This window comes from Oryza sativa, chromosome 7, assembly GCF_034140825.1.
Source record: "Oryza sativa Japonica Group chromosome 7, ASM3414082v1".
NCBI classification, from domain to species: domain Eukaryota; kingdom Viridiplantae; phylum Streptophyta; class Magnoliopsida; order Poales; family Poaceae; genus Oryza; species Oryza sativa.
In genome coordinates this window covers 653,393-664,767 of record NC_089041.1, presented here as the reverse complement: position 1 = coordinate 664,767, position 11,375 = coordinate 653,393, and the positions used below count along the sequence as shown (strand labels likewise).

At 37.9% G+C, this 11,375-nt stretch overlaps 1 long non-coding RNA gene across 1 annotated transcript; it reads left to right on the top strand.

Moving 5' to 3' along the window:
* The first annotated feature begins 5,652 nt into the window (after window positions 1–5,652).
* On the top strand, window positions 5,653–6,571 carry LOC107281663 (uncharacterized). Its single transcript, XR_001547418.3, has 2 exons — window positions 5,653–6,219; window positions 6,293–6,571. It is a non-coding gene; the product is annotated as an uncharacterized lncRNA (long non-coding RNA).
* Window positions 6,572–11,375: the final 4,804 nt, after the last annotated feature.

Sequence of the window (11,375 nt, the reverse complement as noted above, 5' to 3'; positions counted from 1 at the left end):
AGAGAGAGAGAGAGAGAGAGAGAGAGAGAGAGAGTAATGAGATCGATCGATATAATTGATTGATGACCCAATAATTATAATACATGATATGCATGTACTTGTCAATGTACTGCACGTAAGGGTAACAGTCAATATTTTTTTTTAAGGACGATTGTCATGATCAATACTACTATGATGTAAATTAATGGCCATGGATTAGGGATATAGTAATATCTACTAGTAATTAATTAACCAGCTAAGAAACTCCTTCCCTCTCAAAATAAATAAATTAACCTAATACGGGGATGTGATATATCTTAGTATTTCTGTTTAAATTTATAGTATTAGAATACGTCACATTAATTCTATATTTTATTTATTTATTTTGAGGCAGAGAGTAGAGGCTATCACCTTCTCAATTTACATTCATATATTTATATTGTCGATAGTACTATAGTTCGTATAGCCTCTATAATTTCTGTATGCCTCGTATATGTAGGGATGCATATATGTGTGTGTCTGGCTTATGCTACCGATCAACACAGCTACAAAGGTACTCCAATTAGTAGTATTGTACATGCGTGCATATATATTTTAGTTTGTCATTTATATATTAACTAGAAAAAATGTATGTGCGTTACAACAGGTGAATGCTATTTTAATCTTATTATTGTTATACGGTTTAGCTAGGATGAAATTCACCATGAGAATTCATTTGGATTTTTTTTTAGAAAATCATGAGCTTCAATTAGAAGTCTGACTTTCCTTTCAAGTTAGCATACAAGTTTTTTAAAGAAATTTCTTATACGACTTCTTTTGTATTTTTAAAAGCAAACGAACTTAAAATCCAACTCATACACGGATCTCTATTTCCAAAAGTGAAATAACTTAAAAACTGACTCAAATTAATATAGATGATGTACCAAAATACCGGCAAAAGCATCTTCAATTTTTATATTAGTAGAGATATATAGACATAGACCAAAGAACTTTGGAGTAAAACAAAATGGCTTTTATTTGTTATAGATCAATTAATCAGTACACTTTCTAAAAAAATCATGTTAAATATTTCATATAGAAGCTTAATTAGAAAGGAGGAATTTTGAAGACATAGACCAAAGAGCTTTGGAGTAAAACAAAATGGCTTTTATTTGTTATAGATCAATTAATCAGTACACTTTCTAAAAAAATCATGTTAAATATTTCATATAGAAGCTTAATTAGAAAGGAGGAATTTTGAAGGATTTTCATGAGAAATGAACAAATTCATTCGAAAATGCATGTAATTTCCTGGTTTCTAGTAGTAATTAAATACTACATTTGTTTTTTAATAGATAATGTCGATGACTCTTTGTCACACGTTTGATCATTCGTCTTATTGAAAAATCAATAACGTTTTCTATTAAAAAAAAGGGAGGAGCAAATGTACGTGTATCTTCCATCACCATGCAAGGTCTCCAAAATGTGGGACCGAAATGAGGGACAATGTTGCTTGCTCTAGGAGGGGAACTAATGGCAGTACTAGTAATAATCCGTGTGCAGTCAAATCAAAGATAAAATAAATATATATCAATCGACAGGGAGTATTAATAAAAAGTTGGGTGGTAAAAGAAAATTTTAAGAAAAGTTTAAGTACGCGGCGAATATTTCGTCTTCTGTATGGTTCTTGGAACACAGAAGCTAGCTTCCAAGCTGAACTCCTCCGGCCACTCACATTTCTCCTGAATAAAACTTACAAGTAAAAACCCTCCTATTATAGTGTCGGTGTTTTGATGACTGCGGTTAAAAGTTAATCAAACTGATTGCTTTGTATCTATAGTCGATTAACTAATCAATCACCGAATGACCGAGTAAAAGTAGTCATTTTGTAATGGTTTATATTATTTAAATAAATTACTAAGACTAAGGTGTCTGTCGTGATTTGTAACAGGATTATAGATATAACACACTACGAATCTACGATCATAGATTGAATATGATCATAGTGTGTGACAATTTTTAGCTGCACCCATATTGATTTCCATGTGACCTATATGCATGGTGAGAGAGGGAATGCCTTGAATAGAACAGATGATAGGGGTGGATGGACAAACCTATCTTTTAGAGTAGTAGAGATAAGTATATAATCCTTATATAGAAAATTAATTAGAGAGTGTCATATAAAAATCACGAACGATTTATATGTGTATATCTTACTGACATTAATCTCCCCCCCCCCCCCCCCCCCGCGGTCAGTAAGCTAGTTGACGGTGGAAAATACTGCTATATGTTAACGAACATCATGAAGTATAATACAACATGAGCCATGTATATATATAATAAAAGACAATATAGGCACCTCTGAGACCCCATTCGGTAATACTGAATATGAAGATTAAGTACTAACATGCATGTAAAATAAGAAAGTCATTAGTACATATTTAATTAAGTTTTAACTACAAACTTAAAAACGAGATTTATATGATATTTTAAATTTTCATACGAAATATGCCATTTAGCAATTTAAAAAATATACTAATGAAAATTAAGGTAAAATCTATATGTTAATCAGAAACGAACGGAATAAGCACGCCCTCTAATAAGTAATTAACTAAATTTAGAGTATGAAATTAATTACGAAGAGGTAGGTAGGCTACAAACTGCTGGCCAAAGCTTAATAATAATAATGGAGTATACATGGATGGTGTCCATGTATGGTACACGGGTGGAAAAACTATTTTTGGTCGGTCGGCCAAATTTCACAATAGTCCCGGTTTCAATAAAAACCGAGACTAAAAAGTTTCTTTAGTCCCGGTTTAAAAGCTAAGGGGTATTTTTTAATCTTTAGTCCCGGTTGGTAAGATCATTTTTAGTCCCGGTTGAAGAAGTTGTCAGGTCGTGTCAAGCCCCAATTATTTTTAGTCCCGGTTGGATTTTTAGTTCCGGTTGTTTATACCAACTAGGACTAAAAATCACTCCAAGCCGGCGCGATGTTTATCTCTTGGCGCGTCGATCTGTCTGTCCCTCCTCAGTCTTATCCTTAGCTTTTCTTCTCCTCCATTAGTTCTCCTCCTCACTCCTTCTCCTCTTCGTCCTTCTCCTCCTCCCCTTCCCCTCTCCCATGTCTTCCTGGCGGCGGCGGCCGGCAGCGGCGGCTGCCCCGCACGGAAGCCCGGCGGTGAATGCGCGGAGGGCCGCCCCGGCGGCAGCAAGCGGCGGAGGCACGGAGGGCCGCGGAGGGCTGCCCCGGCGGTGGCCAGCATGGGAAATTTTACTCTTTTTTTTCTTTTTTTTCCTTCTTAATGTGATGTGAATGACTATAATTTATGCGATCTGTGATCTGTTCGATCTGCGATTTGTGATGTGATCTGTGATTTGTAAATGATATGGGGCGATATGTGATATGTGAACTATATGTGATTCATGCTATCTGTTATTTGTGTTGTGTGGTGTGATTTGTTATTTGTTATTTTTATAATGATTTGGAGATATTGAACGTGAGAAAAGAAAAAAAAGAAAAAAGCCTTTAGTCCCAGTTGGTTACATTAACCGGGACAAAAGATGTATTTTTGACTAAATATGGACATTTTTAATCCCGGATTCGTACAGAGGGTTGCCAACCGGGACTATAAACTCTTTCTCCACAAGTGATAGCACAATTAACACTGGAGTTAATATACACACGGTGGATTTACTACTACGTACACTACTGACAGGAGTGTACTTTGACACTTACCACCACTAACTAATTACGAGCCATCATATATGCGCCCAAGTAATAAACAGTACGCGTACTTACGTCGAGGTTAAATTAATTTCAGTACGAGAGATCGAGCAGGCGCCGGATATATATATACATATTACATGCGTTGCCTGCCATTGAAGAGCATGCGTACCGTACGTACATGCACGTACGCACATACGTATGTACGTACTGTGTACGTAAGAATCAATAAACATCTACTGTGCAAACATATAGTCTGAATATGAGCTATATTAAAACAAATGCCAGTGCGTTGCAACGGGTGAAGGCTATTATAATCTTATTATTGTTTACTGTGAGAATTTGCTTGGATATATACTTTTCTAGAAAATCATGTCATGCAAGTTTTTCTTTTCAAGAGATTAAATCATGTTAAGTTAGCACGCGAGTTTTTTTTCAAGAGATTTCTTATACGACTTCTTATGTATTTTCAAAAGCGAACGAAATTAAAACCCGACTCAAATATAGATCTATATTTTCAAAAGCGAACGAACTGTATTTTTCAATACGGTTAAAAATCAACTTATACACGAATGACGTACCAGAGTACTGGTAAAATTATCTTCAATTTTTATAATAGTAGAAAAGTTTTGGTGATTTTGGTGTCAGCAATTTCTACTACTTAAAAAATTTCAAAACGTTTCCTTCGTCCGTCAAAATAAAAAAAATAGCAAAAAAAACAACAAAAAAAAAGTCCGACTCCCCTAAAAAGGTGGTGAAAAAAAACCGTAGATCCGATTCCCCCTAAAAAGGAAAAAATCTGAGAAAAAAAATAGCGAAAAACAACTAAAAAAATTCTGGTTCCACTAAGTGGCAAAAAAAAACGTAGATCCGAACCGAAAAAGAAATCTGATTCCTATAAAGGTGAAAAAAAGTTTTAAAAAAAAGCTAGATCCGATTCCCATAAAAATGGAAAAAAGTCTGATTTTGTAAAAGGCGAAAAATAAAAAAACCACAAAAACATGTAAAAAAAAGTTTGTCCGATTTCCTAAGAAAGTGACGAAAAAATGGCTCGTATAAACTAAAAAATCACGTGTGAAAAAAGGTGGAAAAAAAAGTGTGGAAAAGAAGTCCGATTTCTATTCGTTTTTGTAGACAGTATATATCTTTCTCTATCTCTAATCTAATATAACTACTCAAAAGAGAAGTTTTCATTCTACAACTTAAAAAAAGCATGAGAAAATAAAAACGGTTAAAAAATACGTAAGAAAAAAAGTCAGAAAAAGCGTTAAAATAATGTTTTCTGTCTTCTATAAATAATAAAAAAATATGCGAGAAAAAAAATATTTCCATCGTAGGTAAAAAAAATTAAATAAAAACATGCGAGATTACATTGAAGATGTTCTAATTTTTTTATTGTCTCAGCTGCAAACGATCCATACAAACATTGTTATTGACATGGTTATGCATGAAAAACGTATATTATGATTAAATATTTTTTCACCCGTTATAACTCACGAGTCTTTTCGCTAGTAGAAAATAATAATTAAAGAGAACAACACTAAGTATATATGTGTATCTCAGCCCACTGTAATTTTTCAGCGGAATTCAATTCAATCAATAGCATATCTAGGTCATAGATTCCATTTTAGTACTCCCTCCGTTTCGAAATGTTTGACACTATTGATTTTTTAGCACATGTTTGACCGTTCGTCTTATTTAAAAAATTTAAGTAATTATTAATTCTTTTCCAATCATTTGATTTATTGTTAAATATATTTTTATGTAGGCTTATAATTCTACATATTTTACAAAAGTTTTTGAATAAGACGAACGGTCAAACATGTGCTTAAAAAGTCAACGGTGTCAAACATTTCGAAACGGAGTATAAGAAAAACAGAAGCTGGTACAGTACGTTACTTAGAAAATATCGTGACTGTTTCTAGTCAAAGAACATTATCTCTATCCACCCTCTCTCGTTTACTCTCTCTCTCTCTTTCCCCGTCTCTCTCCTGTCGCCAGCCACACATCCTCTCCTCTCCTCTCTCATTCTCCACGCCTCCTCTCTCCCTCTACACACGACCCGCCGTCCCGCGGCAATGATGCCTAGAGAGCAGGAGCAGCGGTGCGCAACGAGCCGGGGAGCAGCGCCGGCAAGCTACTCCTCGGCGTCGGCGGCTCTCCTTCCGCGCAGCGACGCCTCTCTGTCCCTCGCCTCCTCTCCCTCGCCATGGGGCCGCGGGAGGGCTCGATGTTGACGGGTGGTGGCAAGCGGCGGCGCCCTCCCTTCCGGTGGGAGGGGAGGCGGTGGGCAGGGGCGGCGCCCTCCCCTCTGCCGGATCCAGTGGGAAGGGAGGCGGCGGCGGTCCGGCGTCCTAGATCCATCCTCTTCTACTCCATCTCCTCCTCTTCCTGCACTCACCCTTCCCGGCAAGGGCGAGGCGACTCGAGGCGGCGGCGATGGCGACTCGGTCTTGCGGACTCCTCCCGCCACCGGCTACGGCATCAACCGGCGACGACCGCCATGGTAGCGAGCTGACGGCGACAACGGGCTGCAGGTGCGACAAATACCCTTCTTCTCCTCTACTTTCCTCTGGTGGCGGTGGCTTGTCTGATCCATTAGTGTTGGAGGTCGGAGATGGGCCGATCTGGGAGGTGCGATGGTGACGCCGCCCCCTCCTGTTCTTCCTCCCACACCAGAAGCAGAAGCAGTGATGATGGCGATGATAATAAATTACTCATGTGATTTGTTCATGTTTATTCATGTTTTTTTAATCTTAAGGATTTGTATGTGTTGTTCATATCTTGAAATAAGGTTATGGGGATTATTGTTTGTTGTTCATATATTCATCTTCAATTTGGGAATGGGTATTGAAGTACTCAATGAAGAAAATTGGATCGATTTGAGCCGGTCGTGGGCTTTTTTTGTGCGATTTTTTTATTTGTGCGGTTTTTTTAATCTTCTTGTTTCGTTTTCTTTTTCTCTAGATTCAATGTCCGATTGGATTTTGTATCGGTATTTGAATTTGTGCAACATCCGCTTTATGTGGTACCGGCGCCACACGTATTTGAATTTGTGCAACATCCGCCTTATGTGGTACTGGCGCTGTGGCGCGACACGAGTGGGAACGGGGAGGGAGTTGGACAGGAAAATAACACGGAAAAATCGCAAAAAAAAAAGATCGCGAGGAGGGAATCGGACAACGTACGAAAATTTTTTGGCAAAAACATCTTAAACTTTTATAATAGGTAAAGATAAAGATAAGCTACTCCATGTATTATATACTCCATCCTTTTAGGTTATAAGATGACTGTTTCAAATTTGACTAAGTTTGTAATTTAACTAAGTTTATAGACAAATATAATAATATTTATAATACTAAATTAGTTTCATCAAATCAATAATTGAATATATTTTCATAATAAATTTGTCTTAGGTTAAAAACGTTACTACTTTTTCTACAAACTTGATCAAATTTAAAGCAGTTTGACTTTAACCAAAGTTAAAACGTCTTATAACTTGAAAAGGAGGGAGTACTCAATATATATGTAGATCTCACTGGCTATTATTACAACTAGGACGGAAGCCCGTGCGATGCGCGGGCAATTTATTTATTGTCTATAAAAACAATACTAAAAGAAGCATTATCTCATCATATTCACTATAAGAAATAGACCATTGATATGTACTAAATGATCAAAATGGCTATCATATCGAATCAAAAATCACTTTATTCCGGTTATATATAAATTCAGCATTCACCACAACTTATTTTCATTTTCTTTTTCATAGATGGAATTGCAGCTCTATAAAAAATAAACCAAATACATTATTAATACCATAAAAAAGTTAATATCCACATCTGACGGAGCTTGGGGCTCCTCACCGGGAGACCGCGCAGGCCCCCCTTTGCCGGTTCGGCCGGGGGCGCTAAGTGAGGTTCTTCGCCCTCGATCTAAGGAATGTCAGCGAGAAGAATCGCACAAGACACGGGCGACGTAGACAGGTTTGGGCCGCTGAGAAGCGTAACACCCTACTCCTGTGTTCTGGTGGATCTGTGTGTGAAGGAATACAGAGAGCTCGACAGCGAGAGAGAGTTCAGACTCTAGAACCGAGTGGCCAGAGTTATCTCCTCCTCTTAGGCCTGGGCCTCCTTTTTATCTGGTTAGGGGTCACCACATGGGCCTCTAGCTGCCTAAGAAAAGAAACATTCTTTTTACAATGAGGGCTAGTCTACAACCGGAAGTGACCTCTGACAAGCACAGCGCACGTCTTCTGCTCCGCTTGTCAGCTCTCCGGTGGACGCCCGTTTCAACCTTCATTCAATGGCCAGCGACTTCCTTGCCATGCTTGCGCTGAAGCCTGGAATGGATCTGACCGGGACTGACATACCAACTCCAGGAGTTAGCACGCCGGCTCCGGCTAGGGACGAGAGCCAGGAAGCTCTCATCATTCCGACGGGACGGGGCGAGGCGTGTGACAGGCCGCCTGTTGCCACCTAACCCGCGATCTGACCGGTCTGTGACCGGTCACACGCCGCGACTGTTCACGGACCGGATAAGCGTGCGCTGCGCCGCATTAAATGCGGCGTGGCGCGCTCGTCCAACCCGCTATAAATGCGGTTAGGTGAGCCCCGCTGTGCTCACCTAACCCACACACGTGGCGCCAAAACCACAGGGGGTCGGGGCGCCCCAGCCCTCGGGGCCGAAACGGGAGCGGCCCGACCCCTCGGGGAGACAGAGGGAGGGGTGGCCACGTCACCCTCGGGCCCGACCCCCCCGAGGGGGTCAGGCCACGTGGGTGACCGCGGCTACCCAAGCCTCTAGTCACGATACTCCCGGCCCCATGTCACCGACAACATCATACCCAAATACCCATGTCTCACAGATGTCCACATTTATATATAAATATTTAAAAATACCACTTCTACCAATTAATTGGATAAAACAATTAAACTTATATATGAATACTCCTCTGACGATCGGGTGAAGCCGACTATTGCCGCTAAGGAGTTTTCGCTAATGCCTTATTCATGGGTCCCGTGATATAGTCGTGCTCCTCAAGATGAGCGTGGACCATAATTTTATCGGCAAGTAGGCCAGTTAAACTTTATTGTCAACGGTGGATTAAAAATTTGTGGTATGATTTAGATGTTATAGTTGTTGAATTGTTCAGCACAAAAGTTTTTTTTCTAGCTAATAAAGTATGATAATAGGAGAATAAATGTGTGCAAAAATATAAGAAATCGAGGGAAGAAGGGGTGCAAGTACGTACGTACGTACTATCCTTAAAGAAATGTACGTATACATATAGTAATACGTACATGTCCATGGTGGACCCGGTTTGGGGTTAGGAATTTTTTTTATAAATCTAATGGTGGTAAATAATTGGTCCATTAATTTAATGAAAATCAATGGCTAGAGAATTCTCTAAATTCCCGTGATATAGTCGTGCTCCTCAAGATGAGCCTGAACCATAATTTTATCGGTAAGTAGGCCAGTTAAACTTTATTGTCAACGGTGGATTAAAAATTTGTGGTATGATTTAGATGTTATAGTTGTTGAATTGTTCAGCACAAAAGTTTTTTTTTCTAGCTAATAAAGTATGATAATAGGAGAATAAATATGTGCAAAAATATAAGAAATTGAGGGAAGAAGGGGTGAAAGTACGTACGTACGTACTATCCTTAAAAAAGTTGTACGTATACATATACTCCCTCCATTCCAAATCGATTTATATATTTAATAGGTTTACCAAAGCCAAGAAAAGCTAATAACTCTCTCATACTATATTTACTCTAGCAACAAACTCGATGCATGCACCATCCCCACTATTTTCTAGCCAATAGCAAATCAATATATTACATGTGGGTTATAAATACTTGTGTGCATGGATGCATGCATCAATGTCCATTTACTCTAATGCACAAATAACGAATAGACTTAATAAATGAATACAAATATGTAGATCATTTAGGAGTAACCTTATAAAACTATATATAGATTAATTTGGAATGGAGGGAATATATAGTAATACGTACATGTCCATGGTGGGCCCGGTTTGGGGTTAGGAAATTTTTTTTTGATAAATCTAATGGTGGTAAATAATGGGTCCACTAATTTAATGAAAATTAATGGCTGGACCACTGGAGAATTCTCTAAATTATAGTGCCACGTGACGACTTAGGAGTATTTGTAGGATGCCACGTGACGGCTTAGAAGCGTTTGTAGGAAGTTTAATGGACTTTTATTATATAATAGATAGATGTTTGCTATATATATATATATATATATATATATATATATATATATATATATATATATATATATATATATATATATATATATATATATATATATATATATATATATATATATATATATATATATATATATCATCAACTTTGTTACCTCCATATCTATTTAGGAGCAGATTCATTGTCGTACGATATGTTGCATCCATCTAAAATTTCTTATATATATTTTGGGACGAAGTGAGTATATAGATACTTTTCCACCTGTTTTTTTATTCTCAACTAACTATAATTATCTCTTATCTAATTTCACTTCATTCTTTCAAAAAGCACGCTAATCTATAATCAATATGGAACGGAGATAATTAATACTATATCGAAAGCAATCACTACCGTATATCTCGTTAATTTTCTGTTCGTTGTTTTAGTACTATACCCATAATCGATCGGAAAACTGAAAGGGCCGCGGATGGTGCGGGCGCTGGGTGCTGCCATATCGAATATATAGCAAATACTCCCTCCCTCCCACATATTATATAGGATGTGTCCTAAAACCCCGTATATTTAAGGACGGATGGAGTAGTATCGAAATTACTGTTCACTTTTAAACCCTTTTTATTTGGCTCGGCGAAGCGAGTAATTATTTCATTAATGTTAATGCGCATGTACGTACGCACGGCTGGACCTGCGGCTGTGAATTGAAGAGGCTATATATCTAACTAGCAAAAATATATGTACTCTAGATATCATATCGTATATATATATACTCCTGTACACAAAGTGCTCGTACTATAAACTCATCATGTAATTGTGTTAGTGCAATTTGACATGCATGTTACTCCTATATGCCATATTTGAAAAGATTTGAATTCACGAACCGTTCAAAAATGGAAGTTTAATTTGGACGAATGCCTGCATTAATTGGACGGGTTTATATATTTGATCTGTCTCAGAATTCTTGAGGAGTACTAGCGCTGCTTGTAAACTTGTAAGTCAATCCTTTCGCGGTTAACTTTTTCAAATTTTCTTTTAATATATAATTATTTAATCGATCCTACCTCGATCTGGATCTCCTAACGATTTAGCTCATGTGCATGTGTCATAATCCAATAATATAGTATATGTGAATATCCAAAAATTTTCTTGAGCCTAGGTAAGTCTAACAATGGTGGTAGAGAATATAATCCTACCGCTTTAACTTTAATTTCAAGCAACAGAGTGCAAACAATTTAAGTATAAAAATAATAGATAAAGCACTCCATTAGAATTTAGAACTATCACTATAGCAGGTTAATTAAGCAGTAAAATAACTTATCATATATCCTGCTGCTTCATGAGGCGGAGCCTAGGCACGTACTTGCCCGTGCTGGGTTCGCATCTCCTGCCTTTGGGCATAACAACAAAGTTTACCGTTCGTCAATCACAAGCGTCCATTCCATACCTACAGATGGATTTTGCTG